At 46.6% G+C, this 26331-nt stretch overlaps 1 protein-coding gene across 2 annotated transcripts in view; it reads right to left on the reverse strand.

Moving 5' to 3' along the window:
• The window catches only part of prrc2b (proline-rich coiled-coil 2B), a 75021-nt gene extending 74487 nt beyond the window's left edge, over positions 1 to 534 (reverse strand). The window contains exon 1 of one of the 2 annotated variants that reach the window (XM_072240321.1): positions 373 to 534. The gene's annotated coding sequence lies outside the window, so the exon portion shown is untranslated. Of the gene's footprint in view, positions 1 to 357 lie in introns of both variants that reach the window. The other variant, XM_072240320.1, reaches the window with a different exon arrangement.
• Between the last annotated feature and the right edge of the window lie 25797 nt (positions 535 to 26331).

The raw sequence follows: 26331 nt of genomic DNA on the forward strand, positions 1-26331 counted from the left end.
GAGCGTACAGCCGGCTCCGGAATTCGCAACCAGCACCTGATGCCCTGGGCCCGGGACTCGCTTTAGGCTCAGGCCAGCCAGCAGCGGCCCGGCCCTGTCCGCCCGGGGGTCCACGGACGGGACGGTGGGGTCGGCCCGGACTCGACAACCTCCCTCCGTTCTGCGCAGCCCAGGAAATCAAGCAGAAGAGTCTGCAGGCCGGCCCGGCCTCCACTCCCGGAGATAAGGGTCCCCGCGCCTCCCCCCCGCACTGCCTGCTCCGTTTTGTGGGAATTTGAGGAAAAGATGGCGGCGGGATGCCGCCGGGAACAAAGCGGGAGTAAACCTCCGGATCGCGGCCTAGCAAAAGCGCTTTACCTCAGAAACACCAACCTCGGCTCGTTCCCAGGGCTTCCGCAGCCTTAACTACAACGGGAAACGGGGATCGGCGCCGAAAGACAGCCCGATGGAGGCGGATAGAGAAGGATCCAGGGCCTAAGCAAAAGGATTGAAGAGAAATCGACTCCGGCCTCGGAAACCGGGCTCAGAGACTGAGCCTCCGTGCCGGGCGACATCTGGCGGCGGCTCTGGGAACTGCAGTCGCGGTCACGGCACCTAGCGACAGTCCCGGGAATTGCAGCCGGGGAACTGGCGCCGTGGCGTCTCCCGCCTGAACGCGAGGATTTGCAGTGCAGCAATTGACACGGAGATGGCTAATTAGCAGCTGAAAACAGAGTAGCAACCTTAAAAAAAAACTGTAAATACTGAAAATCTGAAATAAAAAACTTGAAACACGCAGCCAATAGACAAAATCTGTAAAAAAAAATTAGTTAGTTGGTTCAGTCTCCTCCCACCTAGCTTTCACTTTCTCTCCATCTCGTCAACAACCTTCAATTCACTGGCCCTGATCACCTTATTTTCACCCTGGATTCCAGTCTCTATAGATTTACAGTTCTCCGCTTCTTCCTCGGCTACAGACCCCTCCTCCATCTGGTTCTCATCCTCAACTTTCCACTTTCTCCAAAGCAAAACTATATTAATGGGCACCCACCAAGGCCCCAGCTATGCCAGCCTTTTCGTTGGCTATGTGGAACAGTCCATGTTCCAAGCCTTCAATGGTAGCACTCTCCAACTGTCTGTATTGAATTGACTTTATTTCTTACATCCTTCACATACTTGAGGAGTAAAAATCTTTAGGTTACGTCTCCGTCTAAATGTGCAATCATAGTAATTTATAATAAATAGAACAGTCAATTTAACATAGAACTTCAATCAAATCAGTATGAGTTAATCAGTCTGATGGCTTGGTGGAAGAAGTTGTCCCAGAGCCAACTGGTCCTGGTTTTTTGCTGCGGTACCGTTTCCCTGATGGTAGCAGCTGGAATCGATTGCGGCTGGGATGACTCAGGTCCCCAATTTTGGGCCCTTTTTACACATCTGTCTTTGTAAATGTCCTGAATAGTGGGAAGTTCACAACTACAGATGCGCTGGGCTGTCTGCACCACTCTCTGCAGAGTCCTGCGATTGAGGGAAGTACAGTTCCCATACCAGGCAGTGGTGCAGCCAGTCAGGATGCTCTCAATTGTGCCCCTGTAGAAAGTTCTTAGGATTTGAGGGCCCTTACCAAACTTCCTCAACCGTCGGAGGTGAAAGAGGCACTGTTGTGCCTTTTTCACCACACTGGTGGTGTGTACAGACCACGTGAGATCCTCGGTGATGCAGATGCAGAGGAACTTGAAGCTGTTTACCCTCTCAACCCCAAATCCACTGATGTCAATAGGGTTTAACCCGTCTCCATCCCTCCTGTAATCCACAACCAGCGCCTTTGTTTTTGCGACATTGTGGGAGAGGCTGTTTTCTTGACATAACTTCTGGAAAGCACATTGAGGTGCTGTTTCATGCACCCACACTGAGCTTGTCAATTTCAAACAACACACACACACACACACACACACACACACACAAACAAAGTGCTGGAGAAACTCGGCAGGCCAGGCAGGATCTGTGGAAAAGAGCAAACAGTCGATGTTTCCGGCTGAGACCCTTCATCAGGACTCAAATCCTTGACTTGAAACGTTGACTGTTCACTCTTTTCCATAGATGCTGCCTGGCCTGCTGAGTTCCTCTGGCACTTTGTGTGTGTTGTTTGAATTTCCAGCATCTGTAGGTCTTCTCATTTTCGTCAATTGCAAGTTCAAGTTTATTGGCATTCAACCGTATACGTGTGCATCACCAAACAAGACAACATACCTCTGGACCAGGGTGCAAAAGCTCACACACAGCTCATAAATTAATATTGCCACAAATAAATTAACAAATAGTAAAATATATTCCAGGACACCGACATTTAGAGAGGAGTAACAGATCAGAGGTCAGAGTATGCAAGGTGGGTGCTGGAAGCAACCTTGTATGCACCAGAGATATTGGTATGAACCAGATCTAATCAGCATTACCTCTGACTTCCACCCTGCCCTTGAATTCTCTTCATCCATTCTGACATCTCTTCCTGCAAACCCCCCCCCCCCCACCACCAATCTGTGTTTCCATCTCTGGAGACAAACTATCTAACAATATCTCCTATAAACCTACTGGCTCTCACAGCTATCTTGACTATACCTCTTCCCACCTTGTCACCTGTGAAAATGCCATTTCATTTCCTTACCTCCACTGTCTCTGCTGCATCTGTCCCCGCAATGAGGCTTTCCTTTCCAGAACATCAGAGATGGTCTCTTTCTTCAAAGAATGGGTGTTCCCTTCCTCCACCATTGATGCTGCCCTCACTCCCATCTTCTCCAATTCCTGGACATCCATCCTCAACCCATCTTCCCACTGCTTTAATCTGGATAGAGTTCCACTTGTCCTCACCTCGGCAACAGTAGCAACAGGCTCTGTGGAAGACACTAGCAGTATGGTAGAAGCTCCAGGAGTCAGGGGGCATGAAGCGTGTGAAGTTACCATAACTAGAGAGAAGGCTCTTGGGAAACTGAAAGCTCTAGAGGTAGATAAGTCACCAGATGTTGCACACCTGGGAATTCTGAAGAAGGTGGCTGAAAAGATCGTGGAGGCATTAGTAATCATCTCTCAAGAATCACTAGATTCTGGAATGGTTCAGAAGACTGGAAAGTTGCAAATGTCACTTCACTCTTCAAGAAGGGAGAGAGACAGAAGGAAGGAAACTATAGGCCAGTTAGTCTGACCTCAGTGGTTGGGAAGATGTTTGAGTCGATTATTAAGGATGAGGTCTCAGGGTATTCAGAGATACATGATAAAATAGGCCATAGTCAGCAAGGTTTCTGCAAGGGAAAATCTTGCCTGACAAATCTGTTGGAATTCTTTGAAGAAATAACAAACAGGATAGAAAAAGGAGAATAACAGGAATTCTGCAGATGCTGGAAATTCAAGCAACACACATCAAAGTTGCTGGTGAACGCAGCAGGCCAAGCAGCATCTGTAGGAAGAGGTGCAGTCAACGTTTCAGGCCGAGACCCTTCGTCAGGACTAACTGAAGGAAGAGTGAGTAAGGGATTTGAAAGTTGGAGGGGGAGGGGGAGATCCAAAATGATAGGAGAAGACAGGAGGGGGAGGGATAGAGCCAAGAGCTGGACAGGTGATAGGCAAAAGGGGATACGAGAGGATCATGGGACAGGAGGTCCGGGAAGAAAGACAAGGGGGGGAGGACCCAGAGGATGGGCAAGAGGTATATTCAGAGGGACAGAGGGAGAAAAAGGAGAGTGAGAGAAAGAATGTGTGTATAAAAATAAATAACAGATGGGGTACGAGGGGGAGGTGGGGCCTTAGCGGAAGTTAGAGAAGTCGATGTTCATGCCATCAGGTTGGAGGCTACCCAGACGGAATATAAGGTGTTGTTCCTCCAACCTGAGTGTGGCTTCATCTTTACAGTAGAGGAGGCCGTGGATAGACATGTCAGAATGGGAATGGGATGTGGAATTAAAATGTGTGGCCACTGGGAGATCCTGCTTTCTCTAGCAGACCGAGCGTAGATGTTCAGCAAAGCGGTCTCCCAGTTTGCGTCGGGTCTCTTCTCACCCTGTCTCTTGCAAAAACGCCATCCCCTTCTCGCAATTCCTCCGTCTCTGCCGCATCTGCTCTCAGGATGAGGCTTTTCATTCTAGGACGAGGGAGATGTCTTCCTTTTTTAAAGAAAGGGGCTTCCCTTCCTCCACTATCAACTCTGCTCTTAAACGCATCTCCCCCATTTCACGTACATCTGCTCTCACTCCATCCTCCCGCCACCCCACTAGGAATAGGGTTCCCCTGGTCCTCACCTACCACCCCACCAGCCTCCGGGTCCAACATATTATTCTCCGGAACTTCCGCCACCTCCAACGGGATCCCACCATTAAGCACATCTTTCCCTCCCCCCCCCTGCATTCCGCAGGGATCGCTCCCTACGCGACTCCCTTGTCCATTCGTCCCTCCCATCCCTCCCCACTGATCTCCCTCCTGGCACTTATCCGTGTAAGCGGAACAAGTGCTACACATGTCCTTACACTTCCTCCCTTACCACCATTCAGGGCCCCAAACAGTCCTTCCAGGTGAGGCAACACTTCACCTGTGAGTCGACTGGGGTGATATACTGCGTCCGGTGCTCCCGATGTGGCCTTTTATATATTGGTGAGACCCGACACAGACTGGGAGACAGCTTTGCTGAACACCTATGCTCTGTCCGCCAGAGAAAGCAGGATCTCCCAGTGGCCACACATTTTAATTCCACATCCCATTCCCATTCTGACCTGTCTATCCACGGCCTCCTCTACTGTAAAGATGAAGCCACACTCAGGTTGGAGGAACAACACCTTATATTCCGTCTGGGTAGCCTCCAACCTAATGGCATGAACATCAACTTCTCTAACTTCCGCTAAGGTCCCACCTCCCCCTCGTACCCCATCTGTTACTCATTTTTATGCACACATTCTTTCTCTCACTCTCCTTTTTCTCCCTCTGTCCCTCTGAATATACCCCTTGCCCATCCTCTGGGTCCCCCCCCCTGTCTTTCTTTCCGGACCTCCTGTCCCATGATCCTCTCGTATCCCCTTTTGCCAATCACCTGTCCAGCTCTTGGCTCCATCCCTCCCCCTCCTGTTTTCTCCTATCATTTTGGATCTCCCCCTCCCCCTCCAACTTTCAAATCCCTTACTCACTCTTCCTTCAGTTAGTCCTGACGAAGGGTCTCGGCCTGAAACGTCGACTGTACCTCTTCCTAGAGATGCTGCCTGGCCTGCTGCGTTCACCAGCAACTTTGATGTGTGTTGCTAGAAAAAGGAGAGTCAGTGGATGTTGTTTACTTGGATTTTCAGAAGGCCTTTGACAAGGTGCCACACATGAGGCTATTTAACAAGCTATGGGCCCGTGATATTACAGGAAAGAGTCCAGCATGGATAAAGCAGTGGCTGATTGGCAGGAGGCAAAGAATGGGAATAAAGGGAGCTTTTTCTGGTTGGCAGCTAGTGACTAGTGGTGTTCCACAGGAGTCTGTGTTGGGACCGATTCTTTTTATGTTATAGGTCAATGATTTGGATGACAGAATTGATTACTTTGTTGCACAGTTTGCAGACGATATGAAGATAGGTTGAGGGGCAGGTAGTTTTGAGGAAGTAGAGAGGCTACAGAAGGACTTAGACAGATTAGGAGAATGGGCAAAGACCTGTCAGATGGAATACAGTGTTGGGAATTGCATGGCCGTGCACTTTGGTAGAAGAAATAAAGGGTTGCTTGTTTTCTAAATGGAGAGAGAATACAAAAAATAAAAAAAGTGAGGTGCAAAAGTGACTTGGGAGCCCTTGTGCAGAATTCCCTAAAGGTTAATTTGCAGTTGAGTCTATGGTGAGGAAGACAAATACAATGTTAGCATTTATTTCAAGAGGACTAGAATATAAAAGCAAGGATGTAATGTTGAACTTTATAAAGCTCTGGTGAGACCTCACTTGGAGTGTTGTGAGCAGGTTTGAGCCCCTTTTCTTAGGAAGGATGTGCTGAAACTGGAGAGGGTTCAAAGGTGGTCCATGAAAATGATTCCAGGATAGGATGACTTGTCTTATGAAGAGCATTTGATGGCTCTGGGCCTGTATTCACTAGAATTCAGAAGAATGAGGGGTGACCTCATTGAAACATGTTAAATGGTGAATGGCCTGGATAGAGTAGATGTGGGGAGGATGTTTCCAATGTGGGAGGGTCTAAGACCAGAGGACACGGCCTCAGAATAGAGGGGAGTCCTTAGAACAGAGATGAGGAGGAATTTCTTTAGCCAGCGAGTGGTGAATCAGTGAAATTCCTTGCCACAGGCAGTTGTGGAAACCATGTCTTTATGTATATTTAAGGTAGAGATTGATAGATTCTTGATTGGTTGGGACATGAAGGGATTCGGGGAGAAGGCAGGAGGTTGGGGCCAAGAGAAAATTTGGATTGGCCAGTATGAAATGGTGGAGCAGGCATGATGGGCCCAATGGTCTAATTGTGCTCCTACATCTAATGGCCTTATGGTCTTACCCACCACCCCATGAACCTCCACTTCCAGCACAACGTTCTCCACAACTCCCCTTACTCACAGCTTCCTGCAGGAATTGCTGTCTCCGTGACTAACTTGTCCATTCACCCCTCCCCACTCATCTTCCTCCCGGCACCTATCCCTGCAATAGGAACACCTGCCCATTCGACTCCTCCCTCACCTCCGTTCAGGGCCCCGGACAGCCCGTCCGGGTGAGGTACCTGTGAGTCTGTCGGGGTCATTGACAGTATCCACTGCTCCTGGTGCTCCTCGACATCAGTGATGTAGATCAGGGAACGGTTTTATCGAACTCCTTTGCTCTGCCCACAACAAGCAGGATGTCCTGGTGGCTGGCCATTTAAAGTCCAACCCCCATTCCTATTCTGACACATCAGCTCCTCGACTGATGAGGCCAAACTCAGATTGGAGGAGAAACACCTCCTATTGCCTCGAAACTGATGGGACGAACATTGATTTCTCTGAGATCCCCCTCCCCATTCCCTCTCCTCTCATTCCCCACTTTGGCTTCCCTTTTCTCCTCTCCTGCCCACTGCCTCCCTCTGCTGCTCCCCTGACTCCACTTCCTCCCATGCTCCACTCTCCTCTCCTATCAGATGCCTTCTTCTTCACAGCCCTGAACCTTTCCCACCTATAAAGTCCTCCTTCCCTTCCTCTCACCTTCTGATTCTAACTTCTTCCCCCTTCCTTCCTAGCCCCGATGAAACGCCATGGCCCAACACATCAGATGCTTATTCCTCTCCATAGACGCCGCCTGGCCTGCTGAGTTCCTCCAACATTTTGTATGTGTGTTACTCTGGACTTCCAGCACCTGCAGAATCGCTTGTGTTTAAAATGTGACAGGTCTGAGACGTTCGGTCAGAACTGGGAACAAGAGAAAACAAGTTAGTTTTCAGTAGCTGAGAAGGTGGGTGAGGGTGGATTAAAACAAGGGAACGTCTATGTCCAACTATGTATCAAAGTGAAAGTTTCCTCAAGTGTGTAAGAAGTGGGAAAAAATAGGCCCCTGTGTTGGAATCAGAGCATGAGGCTTCATAACAATTCACATTTCAGCCAAATTGACTTCTGAATACTTGGAGCCCAAGAACTGATTGTTGTTAACAGCTTGTCACATGTGAAGATCCACTTTTACCAGTTCTTTGTTTTCTGCCTATTAACCAATATTCATCCTGTGTTGGTATTAGATTATTAGATTATGAGAACACTCAGTCCTCATTGTGAACCACATGTCACGTGGTCTCACTTTGTTCAGTAATGGGACTTCATTAATAAGCTAAAGGAAATCCAAACACATCAGATCCCCTAGCTCCCATCTACTCTACCTGGTACATCCTCAAGGAACTCTGATAGATCCCCTAGCTCCCAGCTACTCTATCTGAGCTTTTCTAAGCTGCATGTACCTATCCAGGAGTCTCTTAAAAGACCCTATCGTATCTGCCACCACCACCGTCACCAGCAGCCCATTCCCAGCACTCACCACTCTCTGTGTAAAAACTTACCCCTGACATCTCCTCTGTACCTACTTTCAAGCTTCTTAAAACTGTGCCCTCTCATGCTAGCCATTTCAGCCCTGGGAAAAAGCCTCTGACTATCCACACAATCAATTCCTGTCTTCATCTTGTACGTCTCTATCAGGTCACCTCTCATCCTCCATCACTCCAAGGACAAAAGGCCAAGTTCACTCAGCCTATTCTCATAAGGCATGCTCCCCAATCCAGGCAACATCCCTGTAAATCTCCTCTGCACCTTTTCTGTGGTTTCCACATCCTTCCTGTAGTGAGGCGACCAGAACTGAGCACAGTACTCCAAGTGAGGTCTGACCAGGGTCCTTTATAGCTGCAACATTACCTCATGGCTCTTAAACTCAATCCCACGATTGATGAAGGCCAATGCACCGTATGCCTTCTTAACCACAGAGTCAATCTGCGGAGCAGCTTTGAGTGTCCTATGGACTCGGACCCCAAGATCCCTCCGGTCCTCCACACTGCCAAGAGCCTTACCATTAATGCTATATTCTGCCATCATATTTTTTAGATTAGATTAGATTATGAGGACACTCAGTCCTCGTTTATTGTCATTTAGTAATGCATGCATTAAAAAATGATACAATGTTCCTCTGGTATGATATCACAGAAACACAGGACAGACCAAGACTAAAACTGACAAAACCTCATAATTATAACATATAGTTACAACAGTGCAAAGCAATACCGTAATTTGATAAGAGCAGACCATGGGCATGGTTAAAAAAAAATCTCGAAGTCCCGATAGCCCCAACATCTCACGCAGATGGTAAGAGGAAGAAAACTCTCCCTGCCATGAGCTCCCAGCACCGCAAACTTGCCGATGCAGCATCCTGGAAACACCCGACTACAGTCCGACTCTGAGTCCCTCCGAAAACTTCGAGCCTCCGACCAGCCCTCTGACACCGAGCACCAAGCACAATCTCTGTCGAGCAATTCGACCCCGTCCCTGGCCGCCAAGCAACAGGCAAAGCCAAGGATCGGGGCCTTCCCCTCCGGAGATTCTCGATCGCACAGTAGCAGCGGCAGCGAAGCAGGCATTTCAGAAGTTTCACCAGATGTTCCTCCGTGCTCTCACATCTGCCTCCATTTGACCTACCAAAATGAACTACCTCACATTTATCTGGGTTGAACTCCATCTGCCACTTCTCAGCCCAGTTTTGCATCCTATCAATGTCCCGCTGTAACCTCTGACAGCCCTCCACACTATCCACAACACCCACAACCTTTGTGTCATCAGCAAATTTACTAACACATCCTTTCTCTTCCTCATCCAAGTCCTTTATAAAAATCATGAAGAGTAGGGGTCCCAGAACAGATCCCTGAGGTACACCACTGGTCACCATCTACAACCACTCTTTGCCTTCTGTGGGCAAGCCATTTCTGGATCCACAAAGCAAGGCCCCCTTGGATCCCATGCCCCCTTACTTTCGCAATAAGCCTTGCATGGGGTACCTTATCAAATGCCTTACTGAAATCCATATACACTACATCTACGGCTCTACCTTCATCAATGTGTTCAGTCACATTCTCAAAAAATTCAGTCAGGCTCGTAAGGCATGACCTGCCTTTGACAAAGCCATGCTGACTATTCCTAATCATATTATGCCTCTCCAAATGTTCATAAATCCTGCCTCTCAGGATCTTCTCCATCAACTTACCAACCACTGAAGCAAGATTCACTGGTCTATAATTTCCTGGGCTATCTCTACTCCCTTTCTCGAATAAGGGAACAACATCCGCAACCCTCCAATCCTCCGGAACCTCTCCTGTCCCCATTGATGATGCAAAGATCATCGCCAGAGGCTCAGTAATCTCCTCCCTTGCCTCCCGCAGTAGCCTGGGGTACATCTCGTCCAGTCCTGGTGACTTATCCAACATGGTGCTTTCCAAAAACTCCAGCACAACCTCTTTCTTAATATCTACATGCTCAAGCTTTTCAGTCCACTGTAAGTCATCCCTACAATCGCCAAAATCCTTTTCCATAATGAATACTGAAGTATTCATTAAGTACCTCTGCTATCTCCTCCAGTTCCATACACACTTTTCCACTGTCACACTTGATTGGTCCTATTCTCTCACGTCTTATCCTCTTGCTCTTCACATATTTGTAGGATGCCTTCGGGTTTTCCTTACTCCTGTCCACCAAGGCCTTCTCATGTCTCCTTCTGGCTCTCCTAATTTCTTTCTTAAGCTCCTTCCTGCTAGCCTTGCAATCTTTTAGATCTCCATCATTACCTAGTTTTCTGAACCTTTCATAAGCTCTTCTTTCCTTCTTGACTAGATTTACAATAGCCTTTATACACCATGGTTCCAGTACCTTACCATCTTTTCCCTGCCTCATTAGAACGTACCAATGCAGAACTCCATGCAAATATCCCCTGAACATTTGCCACATTTCTCCGTACGTTTCCCTGAGAACATCTGTTTCCAATTTATGCTTCCAAGTTCCTGCCCGATAGCTTCATATTTACCCTTACTCCAATTAAACGCTTTCCTAACTTGTCTGTTCCTATCCCTCTCCAATGCTATGGTAAAGGAGATAGAATTGTGATCACTATCTCCAAAATGCTCTCCCACTGAGAGACCTGACACCTGACCAGGTTCACTTCCCAATACCAGATCAAGTACAGCCTCTCCTCTTGTAGGCTTATTTACATACTGTGTCAAGAAACCTTCCTGAACGCAGCTAACAAACTCCACCCCTTCTAAACCCCTCACTCCAGGGAGATGCCAACCAATATTTGGGAAATTAAAATCTCCCACCACAACAACCCTGTTATTATTACTCCTTTCCAGAATCTGTCTCCCTATCTGCTTCTCGATGTCCCTGTTACTATTGGGTGGTCTATAAAAAACACCCAGTAGAGTTATTGACCACTTCCTATTCCTAACTTCCACCCACAGAGACTCCATAGACAATCCCTCCATGACTTCCTCCTTTTCTGCAGCCGTGACACTATCTCTGATCAGCAGTGCCACACCCCCACCTCTTTTGCCTCCCTCCCTGTCCTTTCTGAAACATCTAAAGCCTGGCACTCGAAGTAACCATTCCTGACCCTGAGCTATCCAAGTCTCTGTAATGGCCACAACATCATAGCTCCAAGTACTGATCCACGCTCTAAGCTCATCCACTTTGTTCATAATACTCCCTGCATTAAAATAGACACATCTCAAACCATCGGTCTGAGCACGTCCCTTCTCCATCACCTGCCTGTCCTCCCTCTCGCACGGTCTCCAAGTTTTCTCTATTTGTGAGCGAACCCCCTCTTCCCCAGTCTCTTCAGTTCGGTTCCCCCCCTCCCCCCCGCAGCAATTCTAGTTTAAACTCACCCCAACAGCCTTTGCAAATCCCACCCCCCTGCCAGGATATTGTTCCCCCTGGGATTCAAGTGCAACCCATCTTTTTTGTACAGGTCACACCTGCCCCAAAAGAGGTCCCAATGATCCAGAAATCGGAATCCCTGCCCTCTGCTCCAATCTCTCAGTCACACATTTATCCTCCACCTCATCCTATTCCTATACTCACTGTCGCGTGGCACAGGCAGTAATCCCGAGATTACTACCTTTGAGGTCCTGCTTCTCAACTTCCTTCCTAACTCCGTATTCAGGACCTCCTCCCTTTTCCTACCTACGTATGTTGTTGATACCAATATGTACCAAGACCTCTGGCTGTTCTCCTTCCCACTTCAGGATGTCGTGGACGCGAATAGAAACATCCCAGACAATTGCATCAACACAGGTGATACCAACAGGTTCAATAAATGGATTAGAAAGGCTGACTCTGTTATTGGAGTCAAACTGGATGCACTGAAGGCTGTCGTAGAACAAAGGACCCTCCGGAAAATCCTGGCAATTCTGGACAATGTCTCTCACTCTCTGCATGCCACCTCGGCTGAACAGAGGAGCACTTTTAGTAACAGACTAAGACAACTGCGCTACTCCAAAGAGCGATATATGAGGCCATTCTTACCCTCGGCCATTAGGCTCTATAATGAGTCAACCTTTAGCCGGGGAAGTGATGACCCCCTCCTGTTAGACTGTTTGAGGTAACATTTTTGTCTTTCTTATTTCTTTTCTAATATTTGTATATTTATATCTGTAACAATGACACTGTAATTTCCTTTGGGATCAATAAAGTATCCATCTATCTGTGTAATGCCTTTGCTTTCTCCTTACTCCCCCGTTATAAATTCATTCCATTTCCATCCGTAGGGATGGAGAATTACATCCTACTTGGTTTATCTGCAGCACCTCTCTCCCTCTCTTGGGAGACAGACGATGAAGTTCAAGTTTATTGTCCTCTTAACCGTAGACGTGTCTACCACCAAATGAAGCAACATTCCTTCAGACCAAGGCGCACAGCACATCACACACAACACATAAAATCATATTACCACAAATAAATTAACAAATAATGAGGTGCATTTATAACACAAATTAGAAAGTAATTTCACGGCAAATGCCACTGATATTAAACTGGATTCTGGTTCTGAAAGTAAATGGCATAACGCCACTGGAGCTTCGTAAGTGGTGAGACCCAGGTGGCTGCAGGGAGTTCCGCAGTCTGGTCTAGGGGGAGGAAGCTGTTCCCCACCCTGACAACCCTTGTCCTAATGCTATGGTTCCTCCTGCCCGATGGTAAGGGGCCAATGAGGTTAGTGGATGGATGGGAGGGATGTCAATGTTAAGGGCCCTGTTTATGCAGCACTCCTGATAAATATCTGGGATGGTGGAAGAGAGACCCCAATGATCCTCTCAGTAGAACTCACTATCCATTGTTGGGTCTTGTGGTCTGATGCCTTGCAATTCCCTTATCAGATGGCGATGCAACTGGTCAGGACACTCTTGAAGGTGCTCCTGCAGAAATTGGTTAGAACGGTGGGGGCAGGGAGCCTTGCTTGCCTCAGTCTCCTCAGGAAGTGGAGATATTGCTGTGCTTTCTCAACTGAGGAGGTGGTTTTGAGGGACTAGTTGATATCGTTGGTTATGTGCCCCCCCCCCCAGGAACTTGGCGCTCCAAACACTCACCATGGAGGAAGCATTTATGAGCAGTGGGTGGTAAACCTGCAGCTTCCCAAAGTCCACAATCATCTCTTTAGTCTTGTCCACGTTCAGACTCAAGTCCTGCTTGTAACATTCTGCTGGCCCCTCTATCTCGGCTCTGTAAGCCGTCTCGTTGTCATTGTTGATGAGACCATCTTGATTTGGTTTGAACGGGATCTAGCAGTACAGTCATGCGTCAGCAGTGGGCCGAGCAAACAGCCCTGGGGGTGGGGTGGGGGCATGCCAGTGTTCAGCATAATGGAGCTTGAGATGTTGCTGTCAACACGGACTGACTGTGGTCCTTCTGTCAAGAAGTCCATATCCAGTTACAAAGGGAGGTGTTGAGAGCCAACAAGGACAGTTAACTCACCGACTTCTGAGGGATGATCGTATTAAATGCAAAGCTGCAGTTGATAAACAGCATCCTGGCTATCTACTGACATCTTCTACAAACCCACTGACTCCCACAGTTATCCTGATTTCACCTCTTCCCATTCTGTCACGTGCAAGAATGCAGTTCCCTTGATGAGGCTTTCCACTTCAGGACATCAGAGATGTTCTCTCCCCACCGCCCCAAGATAACGAGGATTTTCCTCCCCTGCTCTCAATGCAGCCCTCAACCACATCTACTCTGTTTCAGGCAAGTTACCGTCACCCCATCCCTGACAAAACAGTGAAAGAATTCTATTTGTCCTCACCAACCATCCAACGAGCCAACACACGATTCTCCATAACTTCTGCCATCTACAACGGGATCCCAGTACCAGGCTCATTAGAATCAGGTTTATTCTCACCGGCATGTGACATGAAACTTGTTAACTTAGCAGCAGCAGTTCAATGCAATACATGATCTAGCAGAGAGAAAAACAATAAGATTAAATAAATAATAATAATAAATAAACAAGTAAATCAATTACACATATTGAATAGATTTAAAAAACATGCAAAAACAGAAATACTGTATATTAAAAATAGTGAGGTAGTGTCCAAAGTTTCAAAGTCCATTCAGGAATGGGATGGCAGAGGGGAAGAAGCTGTTCCTGAATCGCTGAGTGTGTGCCTTCAGGCTTCTGTACCTCCTACCTGATGGTAACAGTGAGAAAAGGGCATGTCCTGGGTGCTGGAGGTCCTTAATAATGGATGCTGCCTTTCTGAGACACCGCTCCCTAAAGATGTCCTGGGTACTTTGCAGACTAGTGCCCAAGATGGAGCTGACTAGATTTACAACCCTCTGCAGCTTCTGTCAGTCTTGTGCAGTAGCCCTCCGTACCAGACAGTGATGCAGCCTGTCAGAATGCTCTCCATGGTACAACTATAGAAGTTTTTGAGTGTATTTGTTGACTTGCCAAATCTCTTCAAGCTCCAAATAAAGTAGAGCCGCTGTCTTGCCTTCCTTATAACTACATCAATATGTTGGGACCAGGTTAGATCTTCAGAGATCTTGACACACAGGAACTTGAAGCTGCTCACTCTCTCCACTTCTGATCCCTCTATGAGGATTGGTGTGTGTTCCCACCCTTCTCCACTTTCCACAGGGACTGTTCTCTCCACAAGGCCTGTATGTTCAGCCCTCCCTAACAATCACACTCCAGGCACTGATCCCTGCACCCAGGTGAAATCCCACACCTGCCCCTACTCTCCTTCCTCAGCACCAGTCAGAGCTCCAAACAGCCCTTTCAGGAGGGGCAGCAGATTCGCACTGTGAATCCATTGGTGTCATCTACAACTCCCAGTGTGGCCTCCTCTACGTCGTGAGACCCGGCGCAGAGTGGGGGACCGCGTTGTCGAGCATCTTTTGTCACGATGTGCGCTGGCAATGTCGGAACCCTAGCGCGGAGGAAAGAGAGACTCCAGGGTAGAGACAGCAACTGAGGTTTATTCATAAGCGTTCTAACAAAACATCAGTGGCGCGGCCCAGCGACACCGTGAGACATAACGTTCTCAAAACTAGGACACCACAATTAGCATTAATTGGGTGTTCGCTTAAAAAATACAGGTGAGGTAAAGGTTAAGGTTCCTCCCGCACCTCATTTGGCACATCAGGCGAGAGCTTTGCTGTTTGCTGAGCGTTTGTCTGTTTTAGGAGGCCGAGTTGCCGAGGGTGAATTCCAAAACACCCCCTTTCCTTGGGCTTATCGCACCCCGCGAAACAGCGCAGAGAAGCCCCCTTTGAACTGCGTACAGGCAGAAGTATGAGGACCTGCAACGAAAACATAAAGTATTGGAGATACTTGGCAGGTCAGGCAGCATCTGTGGAGATGCAAGAAGAAAGATCATGTCTTATGTTAATGACCTCTCTTCATCAGAAACTGGAAAATCAGACGAACAACCATGTTTTACATTATAGCAAGCAGGAGGGGTGAAAAATAATAAGAATGCCATTACGTGATTACGCCCAGGTGACAAATAACACTGGTGCTAGGGGAAATGCTTATAAGTCAGCGCAGATCTGTCTGGAGAAATGCAAGTAGAGAGATAATGAGGGCAGTGAAAGGGAAAGTAACACTGGAATTGTGACGTGTAGAATGTGGACCATCATTAACTGATTCGCTCTGCACAGATGCTGACTAATCTGCTGAGGAGTTTTATTTCCTACGTTCATTTCTGAGGAGATTTTTTTATTAGGATGACCTGCATTCCGGGAAAAGCGCCGGGAAGCACCTGAAGGCGATGCGGAGAGCTTGTCCCAGCTAAACCAATCTGCTTCTGCTGAAGGCATGGGGAGCTGCAGTCGGGGAATGGCGCGGGGCGGCACCTGCTGGAGAAGTGAGGGACTGCAGTTGGGAAACCACGCTGCCAGCGGCACTTGCAGGAGGGACAGGAAACTGCAGCAAGAAATGGCGTCAGGGCGGCGCCTGCTGGAGATATAGAGAACTGCAGCCAGCAAACGGCGCCATGGCGGCACCTAGTGGCTAATCTGTGGATTGTGGTAATTCTCATCATTAACATTTGTTTTACTTCTGACAAACCAAAAATTTCTTTAGTTAAACAACAGGAATTTTGCAGATGCTGGAAATTCAAGCAAGTTCAAATCTCTTACTATCTCTTCCTTCAGTTAGTCCTGACGAAGGGTCTCTGCCTGAAACGTCGACTGTACCTCTTCCTAGAGATGCTGCCTGGCCTGCTGCGTTCACCAGCAACTTTGATGTGTGTTGCTATTCCTTTAGTTAATATTTTCCATTATTTATAATCGCTCCAGATCTCCATTAGAAAAAAAAATTAGGATGACCTGCGTCTAGGGAATAGCACCGTGAAGGCACAGGGCAACTGCAGCCGTGAAACGGCGCTGGTTGTATATGGTGACATACATGTACTTTGATAATAAATTTACTTTGAACTTTCCTCTGAGTTGCCCATCCCCATGCGTGCCTCCCCCTCTCCATTTCTGCAGCACCGTGGTTTCTGCTGCCTAGGCTCAGCGTTGGTTAATTCTGCGTTCCATCCCCCTTCTCAACACAAGTTCCAGACCCAGAACCAAGCTGCATCTATCTTAGACCTTGAGATTCTCATAAATGCGTCCAAAGCCAGGCTGCGCATGATATTCAACCTGGACCTGTCAGTACCTCCAGTTGAATGCTGTCTTTTTGTGTGTTTTCCCCCCTGGCTGTCAGTCATGTGCTCCTGTCCCCGCTCCTGCCCTACTCCAGCCCCTGTATTACTGAGTACTCCGTCTCTCATTATCACCTGCATTGCTGCCACCTGTACTCCACCTGTCACCTGCCTCTCTGTTTATTGCTCAGTGTGTTTCAGTCCTGTGTTTTCACCTGTTTGTTGCCAGGTTGTGCCAGTGAATTTTCCTCAGCCTGTCCAGCATTTGTATCTGTACTCTGTCCATCTGAATATTGACTCTGCCTGTTTCCTGATTCTGGTTTTTGGATTTCTCTGGATGTTTTGATCTCTGCCTGAACTTTCATGCTGACTTTGTTTGCATCTCGAGATTTGTTACTCAATTAATATCACTGTGTGCACAGTACTGGGTCCGTGATTGGATCCCTGCTCCAGCACCCTGACAGGGCCTTATTAATGGCTTCATTGGGGCTTACCATAAATCAAAGATACAAAAACTACAAATGCTGGAAATCTGAATAAAATGCAAAAATATTAGAAATAGTTAACAAGTCATGCAGCATCTGTACAAAAATAAGCAGAGTTAATGTTTTAGATGTCTGAAGGGCCTTCGATCTGAAATGGTGACTGATTCTCTCTCCAAAGATGCCGCCATTTTGGTGTTATTCTTTTAGTTTTGCATATTTCCTTGTATATTTTTTCCCTCCCATTATGGAATCCAGATTTGTATGTTCCTTTTAATAGAATCTTTAGACTAATCTTGCTGGCTGGGACTGTTAGTTGCTCTTTGATAGTTAACTTTGCCTACACAAGCAAGTCCCAGATTTCTGTGCGTCCCAGACAAACTGACGGACAGGTCCCACTGATTCTTCACCATCAGAGTTGGGTTGAGACTGAAAATCCCATTCTCTTCAGCTGGGGAAATGGGATAGGTTGGCAATATTATTAAAGTATTTAAATTCTGTTTAACGTTTATTGGTGCGTGTGTGTTCATGACTTCCGATAACTTTATATTTTCATAGTTTTTTTAAAGAATTAATTACTTCAACGCTCTTAGGTTATAAAAGTTATTGAGTGTCAGAGATACTTAAAGAGTGTAGAAAGCCTTTCCCAACCTGGGGTCCTTGACTAATGGTATTGGTCCATGGCATAAAAAGGTCGTGATCCTCTGTTTTAGCAGGAGATGGAGCTGCAGCCCAGATCGTTCCTGGAGCAGGTTGTCATCGCCAACAATCCCAGGAGTGCAGATAGACAGCACAATCAGACCTCTGCAGGTGGTTTAGGAGCTGATGGGTAGGGTGCATGGGCAGCAAAGCAACCCAGAGTGGGAAAATTCCCCTGTTGATATTCCCAGAGTTGATATTCCCATTGATTACATTGTTTAGTTTTATTCAATGGATGTTGAAGGATGAGTAGTATCAGCCATGTTATCTCCAGTGCATTGTTAGTGTTCTCATCATAGGAGCAGAATTAGGCCAACCCAGTATTAATATTTCCAGTGATAAAATTAACAGGGTTCACCCTTGCAGGCAGTGTCTCCAGTCCTGGTATTGCAGTATCGGTGCTCTTACTGTTGATGCTCCCCATCGTCTTTAATGCTCTTTCAGTTTACTGCCTCTGTCCTGTTTGACTGCCAGGAGCCCACGACTACAGCAGGTTGAGTGAGTTCAAAGCTTGTGCAGGCTGCCGCCCGTGGCCATTAAATTATACATCAGGCAGATGAGAGGAGCTGGCACGTGAATTGTAATTTCAGACGTCAGCCTCCCATCCTCCCACTGACCTCTGGTTTAACATTTCCTCTCTGCCTCTCATAAAGTCACTCAAGTCGAACTTACAAGCAAGTATCATGCTGGCTGGGCAATGGCCAGAGTAAACAGAGCCTGCTGATGGTACTGACAAGCGCAGAGGCTTCCACCCCTTCGCCACAGCATCTTGAACTGGCTGGGCATTTGGCCTGTGCCCACTGGTCTTTGAAACCAGCCTCAGTGAAGAAGCCCTCAACTTCTGTCATTGGCTCCCGTGCAGAATCATCCCCCCCAGACCTCAGCAGCCAAACCTCCAGGACGGCCTGGAGTCTCTGGGGACCAAAGATTATTCTCCAGGTCACTACTCTGAGCGATACCTGGGAGATAGACTATTCCGTAGTTGGACCATAATCTATTTGTGATGCAAAGAGACAACCTAATTGGCTTGGAAGGGCAAGCTATGATGATTGACATGTTAGGTGACCAATGACAGGAATAAATTGATGGAAATGGAAAACCCAAAAATATGTCCAGGTTCCATAAGGTTGTCGTAGCCGGGTGGTGGTAAGGGGGGAGGGGAGATAGTGGGGATAAGCTCACTGCCGATTAAATGCTCCCATTGGTGTGTGTGTTTCAAATAGTTTTAGGGTTATTGGTGCCTTAAAACCAGTTGTTTCAGGCAGATGGAGCTTGGCAGCTCATCGGAGAGAAGGAAATCTCTGATCTCAAATCTCCGCTGCCTTGCGGCTGTACTCATGGGGGAAGGCTTCAGGAGTAGACCCCAAGGGGAAAGGGGGAAAGTCTGGAGCTCGAGTCCCTGAGTCCCTACATTTACTGGCAATTCCTGCAACGACGCTGGTGCCAAACTGTATTGGTCTCTGCCGCTCCTTTGGATTCATACTGGAGGCTAGTACCATGATGGAGCTGCCTAAGTTTACAACTCTCAGCAGCTTATTCCGATCCTGTGTAGTAGTCCACGGGTCCCACCCCCGAGATGTCGATGCAGCCCGTTAAAATGCTCTCCATGGTACACCTGTAGGAGTTAGTGAGTGTCATTGGTGACAAACCAAATCTCCTCAAACTCCTAATGAAACATAGTCGCCATCTTGCCTTCTTTATAGCTGCATCAATATGTTGGGACCAGGTTAGATCCTCAGAGATCTTGACACCCAGGAACTTGAAATTGCTTACTCCCTCCACTCCTGATCCCTCTGTGAGGATTGGCTTGTGTTCCCTCGTCTTACCCTTCCTGAAGTTCACAATCAGATATTTGGTCTTAATGACGTTGAGTGCCAGGTTATAGATGGTATTTGAGCTGTGCCTAGCCACACAGTCATGGGTGTAGAGAGAGTAGAGCAGTGGGCTAAGCACACAGCCCTGAGGTGCGACAGCATTGATTGTCAGCGAGGTGGAGATGTTGTTTCTGATCCGCACAGATCGTGAAGGTCTTGGAGCTTTTCGATCTGAACTGTAGGAATGATTGTGTTAAACATTGAGTTGTGGTCGGTAAACAACATCCTGACATAATATTGTCCAGGTGATCCAAGGCTGCGTAGACCTATTGCAGTGATAGGCAAATTTCAGTGGCTCCAGGTCCTTGCTGAGACAGGAGTTAGATCCAGCCAAGATCAACATCTCAAAGCACTTTATCACCGTAGACGCGAACGCTACTGGACATTAGTCACCATAGACGTGAGTGCTGCTGGACACTAGTCATTGAGGCAGCTCACCCTGCTCTTCCTGGGCACTGGTATGATTGTTGGGAACTTTGCACTAAAGCAATGAGAGATTGGAAATGTCTTTGAACACACCCACCAGTTGGTTGGCACAGGTTTTCAGAGACCTACCAGGTACTCCTTTGGGGCCTGTGGCCTTGCAAGGGTTCACCCTCTTGAAAGACAGGCTGCCGTCCGCCTCCTAGACAGAGGTCACTGGGTCACCAGATGCTGCAGGGGTCATCAGAACAGAAGTAGCTGCAGGAGTCGGCCATCTGGCCCGTCGAGCCTGCTCCACCATTCAATAACATCATGGCTGTTGGCCATGGACTCATCTCCACCTACCTGCCTTTTCCCCCTAGCCCTCAGTTCCCCTCCTATGCAAAAACATCTATCCAACCTTCTCTTAAATATATTTACTGAGGTAGCCTCCACTGCTCATAGCTGTAGTTTTATTCTCCCTTTCAAAGTGAGCATAAAAGGCGGTGAGCTCAGGTAGAAGCAAGGTACCAATTTAGAGAAGAACAGAAGTATTCTCCTGTGCGTCTAAACCTACTATGTTGGAAACACATGATCTGGTTTTTGTCACACTGCTGTTTACTGGAGCGTGCTGTCTGCTTTATATTTGACTCGTGTTTATATTGGAACAATGTAGTTGGCTATGAAGCACCTCAGGGCTATTTGAGGTTGTGAGAACATTGTATTAACACAAGTTTGTCTTTTTAGTGTTGAAACAGTATTCTCAGACGTCAGCACATCCCTTCCTTTGGTTCTAATACTCAACTTCCATAGTGAATCTTGCAGTGAGAACCTCATCATGTGTTAAAATCCTCTTTGAATTCTCACCAGTGAAGGGCATAAAAATAGAATTTGTGTTTACAAACGTGGATGGGAGCTTTCTCGCCTGTGATGGATGAGCACTTGTGGGATTTGCTTTATTTTCCACTTGTCCCTGAGACTCTGTTCCCCTTTAGGGAGTGACCTTTCAAAACCAAATAACATCCACGTGCATCAACAACAAGCTGGATAGATCAAATGATCTCCCTTGTCTGCTATCGTCAATCTCTTTGTCCACTTATCATACTCCTTTCTAAAGGAGAAGCCCACCCAATACAGTTTGTTAAGTTAATTTTCATCTTATATAGGGTTAGAAGTTGTTCTATCGCAGCCTGCTCTCTGTTTTATAGGCCTGGCTGATTTGCAGGCTGCTGTATAATTAGCTAATCCAGCAGAGAATGAAAATTGAAGCTGCTATTAGTGCATTCATTTCACAGCGTTCACTTTAGAAAAGAGAGTATGATTTATGAATTAATGGATTGAATGAGGTTGCAAAGATTGGGCACTGGGAGCTGGGCCTTAACACAACACTGAATGTGGAAATGATGTTCAAATATGTTCCCCAAGACCTTAATTCTACAGAGTTAGTAACTGCACCTTCAGGGAATCACAAGGGATCTTAGTACAGTTTACATTTTGAAGGAGGGTGTGTGTGTGTGTGTGTGTGTGTGTGTGTGTGTGTGTGTGTGTGTGTGTGTGTGACGATTTGAAGAGTGTCCCAAGAAGCAAATTATTATTTACAGAGTCACTAGGAGTGCGTCATTATTTACAAATATTCACTCCAATATGTATATTAGTAATATACTGGTGTGGTTTTTGCTCGCATTAATTTATTTTTGTGGTATATATTTCTTATCGTAATTTGTAGTATTTTTATGTACTGCTGCTGCAAAACAACAAATTTCAAGACATACATCAGTGATATTAAATCAGATTCTGGTTCTGGACTGAGGGTTGGATAATGGACAGAAAATACAGAGCACATTGATATTAGTCAGTCTTCATCCATTTACATGTAGTTCTTTCACAAAATTCCATTCTGTTTCTTACCTGCAAGTGCCTGCAAGAAAATGTATCTCAACTTAGTATATGGTAACATACTATAAAAACTATTCAAACCCCCCCCTTGGAAGTTTTCATGTTTTATTGTTTTACAACATTGAATCACAGTGGATTTAATTTGCCTTTTTTGACACTGATCAATAGAAAAGACTCTTGCATGTCAAAGTGAAAACAAATTTCTACAAATCAGTCTAAATTTATTACTAATATTAAACACAAAATAATTGATTGCATAATTACTCACTCCCTTCCTGTCAGTATTTAGTAGATGCACCTTTGGCAGCGATTACAGCCTTGAGTCTGTGTGGGTAGGTCTCTATCAGCTTTGCACACCTGGACACTGCAATTTCTCCCCATTCTTTACCAAGCTGCTCAAGCTCTGTCAGATTGCGAGTGAACAGCCCTTTTCAAGTCCAGCCACAAATTCTTATTGTATTGAGGTCTGGACTCGGACTTGGCCACTCCAGGACACTTACTCTGTTTTTAAGCCATTCCTGACTTTATTCTTGGGGTCATTGTCTTACTGCAAAGCAAATCTGCTCTCTAGTCACAGTTCTCTTGCAGACTGCATCAGGTTTTCCTCCAGGATTTCCCTGTATTTTGCTACATTCATTTTACCCTGAGCCAGCTGGTGGCGTAGTGGCATCAGTGTCGGACTTCAGAGCGAAGGCTCCCGAGTCCGAATCCAGCCGGCTCCCTTGCACCCTTTCCATCCGTGCTGGATTGAACGTCCAGCTAGCAACTCGGCCTCATAAAAATAAGAAAGCCTGCTAAAAGGACTCTACTCGGAGTTAAGGGCTTTCTTCTTCTTCATTTTACGCACTACTTTCACAAGCCTTCCAGGGCCTACTGCAGTGAAGCGTCCCCACAGCATGATGCAAGCAGCACCATGCTTTACAGTAGGGATGGTGTGTTTTTGATCATGTGCAGTGTTTGCTTATGCCAAACATTAGCATTTAGTCTGACAGCCAAAGAGATCAAATTTTGGTTTCATCAGACCATAGAACCTTCTTCCAGCTGACTTCAGAGTCTCCCACATGCCTTCTGGCAAACTCTACCTGAGATTTCATGTGACTTTTTTTTCAACAGTGGCTTTCTCTTTGCCACCCTCCCATTGAGCTGTGACTGGTGAAGCACCCGGGCAACAGTTGTTGTAAGTGCAGTCTCTCCCATCTCAGCCACTGAAGCTTGGAACTCCTCCAGAGTTGTCATAGGTCTCTTGGTGGCCTCCCTCACTAGTCCCCTTCTTGCACGGTCACTCAGTTTTTGAGGACGCTCAATGATTGACTTAACTGTACTCAATGACTTCGAAATTTTCTTGTATCCATCTCCAGACTTGTGCTTTTCAATAACCTTTTCACAGAGTTGCTGGGAGTGTTCTTTTGTCTTCATGGTGTAGTTTTTGCTAGGATACTGACTCACCAGCAGTTGGACCTTCCAGATACAGGTGTATTTTTACTACAATCAATTGAAACACCTTGACTGCACACAGGTGATCTCTATTTAACTAATGATGTGACCTCCAAAACCAATTGGCTGTACCAATGATGATTTGGTGTGTTTTATTAAAGGGGGGGGGGTGAATACTTATGCAGTCAATTATTTTGTGTTTTATATGTGTAATTAATTTAGATGACTTTGTAGAGATCTGTTTTCACTTTGACACAGAAGTCTTTTTCTGTTGATCAGAGTCAAAAAAAAAGCCAGATTAAATGTAAAACAATAAGACATGAACACTTCCGGGTGGGGGGGGGAGGATACTTTTTACAGGCACTGCACAGTACGTACTTCAATAATAACCTTACTTTGAAATAGAAAGAAGATATATTTGGTTTATTTTCCGATTGGGAGGCTGTGACTGGTGCGTTGGTGCAGGCATTTCTACTGGGGCCCATCTGTGCATCACCTATATCAGTGAAGGAATACATACGGGTTCGGTGATGCTAACTGAGTGGACTGGCAGTGTGGGGAGGATGCAAGGAGGCTTCGAGGGGAGGAGAGTGATCTAATGGGGCTGTGGAAAATAATGTGGGTTCATGCTTTGGTGGAAAAAGGTGAAAAGTGGACCTTGCGTTAAGTGGTGAGATATTTAAAAATCTTAGTGCTGAGAAGGGGGGGAGGAGTGGCTGTCCTTTTACACAAATCACTTCTGAAGTTAACATATCAGTGCAACAAGCATTTAGGAAGCAAATGGTACGTTGCAGGAGAACGGTAATGTACAAGTGTAGATGCCCTGGGAAGAGGGCATGAGGAACAGGCGCTGGAGAAACTGTGCTTGAGATATGGTACTAGTCCGGTCTCCTCACCCAAGGACGAGGATGCTTCATATAGAGGCAGCAAAACAAAGGTTCATCTTATTGTTTGCTGGGGTGGGAGGGATTGTCCTGTGAGGAGAGATTAAACCGCCTAAGGCTATATTCTAATCACAAACAAGAGAAAGTCTGCTGGTGCTGGAAATCCACAGCAACACACTCAAAATGTTGGAAGAACTCAGCAGGCTAGGCAGCATCTGTGGAAAAGAGTACTCAGCCCGAAACGTCGACTGCACTCTTTTCCAAAGATGCTGCCTGGCCTGCTGAGTTCCTCCAGCAATTTGTGTCTGTTGCTAAGCCTATATTCTACAGAGTTTAAGAGGTGAGAGGTGACTTTGGTGAAATGTACACAATTCTTCAAGGGTTTGAAAGGGTGGATGTAGGATATTGTTTCCCCTGAGTGGTGCGTCCATCCTTATGGTAAAGCATCAGCCTTTCAGCAGATGAAAGGTGTGGTGCCTCAGGAAACCTCTGCCTGAGAGGGCTGTGCAGACTCGATGTATTCAAAACTGGGAGTTTTCAAATGAATAATGGAGTAGGGGTCAAGTGCAGGGGGGTGACAATAAGGTAAAAGATCAGATCAGGTTTGGCTTCACCATGGCTGGGATACGTTTGATCTTTAGGAAATTAGTATTTAGAGTAGCCTCCTCCACCAACACTCCTCGAACCCCAGCGTTCTTGCATTTGACCCTCAGAAAGTGCGCAAAACTTTTTAGGCCATGCCACATTAGTGTTCACAATGAATTGTAGCAGGTCTTTAGGACGGTTCTGAAAGGTGTGGAGTTTACTGTTCCACTGCTAAGGTGCGCTGCATTTGTTCCCAAGCCTGAGATCGAAACTCTGCACCACCACCCCCTCACCCCACTGCCACGTGTAGGTGGGAGTGGGCAGGAATGAGACTGCTGCCCAAGGAAACGGATAAGTCAATAACAGTTTCTAAAGCACTTTCGCAGTCACCTCAGCACAGACTCCAGAGTTAAGCCACATGACACAGTTGGCTCAGTTTTAATTTACAAAAGTGATATGGATGACGTGTCTGTGTCTCCAAACAGGAAAATCGGCGTCTGTAGCCATCAAAAGTGCAAGATGGTTTATTACTTGGGAGTACCTCCACTGTCCAGATGAATAGCTTCTCAACAATGTTATGTAAGCATCTATATTTTTAAATTTTGATCAGTGTGGGGCCAATTGATGTGGAAATCTAAGCTCTCAGCAAGATATCGGAAGACAGTGTGACCTGTCTATATATTCCTTGCTTTCAAACAGAGATCTGGCTCTCTTCAAAGCACAGTCACTCAAAGGCTGGTTTCCTGTTTCCAACCAAACACGTTCCTCTAAGTATTTAAAATGTAAACCACAGTGGAATCCTGGACAATCTCTCCACAAATTGCTGGTCTGGAAGGGCCATTCTTCTTGTATCACCAGCCTCTGTCCCTCAGGTACTTTGTCGTTCAATCTTAAGGCGTAGGAGCAGAATTAGGCCGTTCCACCCATTGAGTCTGCTCTGCCACTCCATCATGGCTGATTTATTATCCATCTCAACCCCATTCTCCTGCCTTCTGCCCGTAACCTTTGACGCCCTGACTAGTCAAGGACCTGTCTGCCTCAGATTTGGAAATTCATGGGTTCAAGCTCCCACTTGAGCAGAATCATCCCCAGCTGAAGACCCAAATGCAGTACAAAGAATGTGCCACACTGTTGAAGGTGCCATTTTCAACCTGCTCTTGACACAAGTGAAACATCCCTCAAAACTAGACTGAGCAAGTGCATGAGAGTACTCCCCATGGTCCGGAGGTCAATATTTATTCCTCACCTACCTCCCACAGAACACATCATCTGGCTATTAACATGAGCACAGCTACTCCCACTGGAGCTAGGTGCCACAAATCCACGCTAATAACTGTCCTCCAAAAGTACTTCATGGCTGCTAAGTGCTTTAGGATATAATGGCATGTGCAAGGTGTTATGCAAATAAAAATCTGTTGTTGTAGGAGCATTTAATGACTGCGTACATTTTTCATT

Source organism: Mobula birostris, chromosome 22 (genome assembly GCF_030028105.1).
Source record: "Mobula birostris isolate sMobBir1 chromosome 22, sMobBir1.hap1, whole genome shotgun sequence".
In the NCBI taxonomy this organism is placed as follows: Eukaryota; Metazoa; Chordata; class Chondrichthyes; order Myliobatiformes; family Myliobatidae; genus Mobula; species Mobula birostris.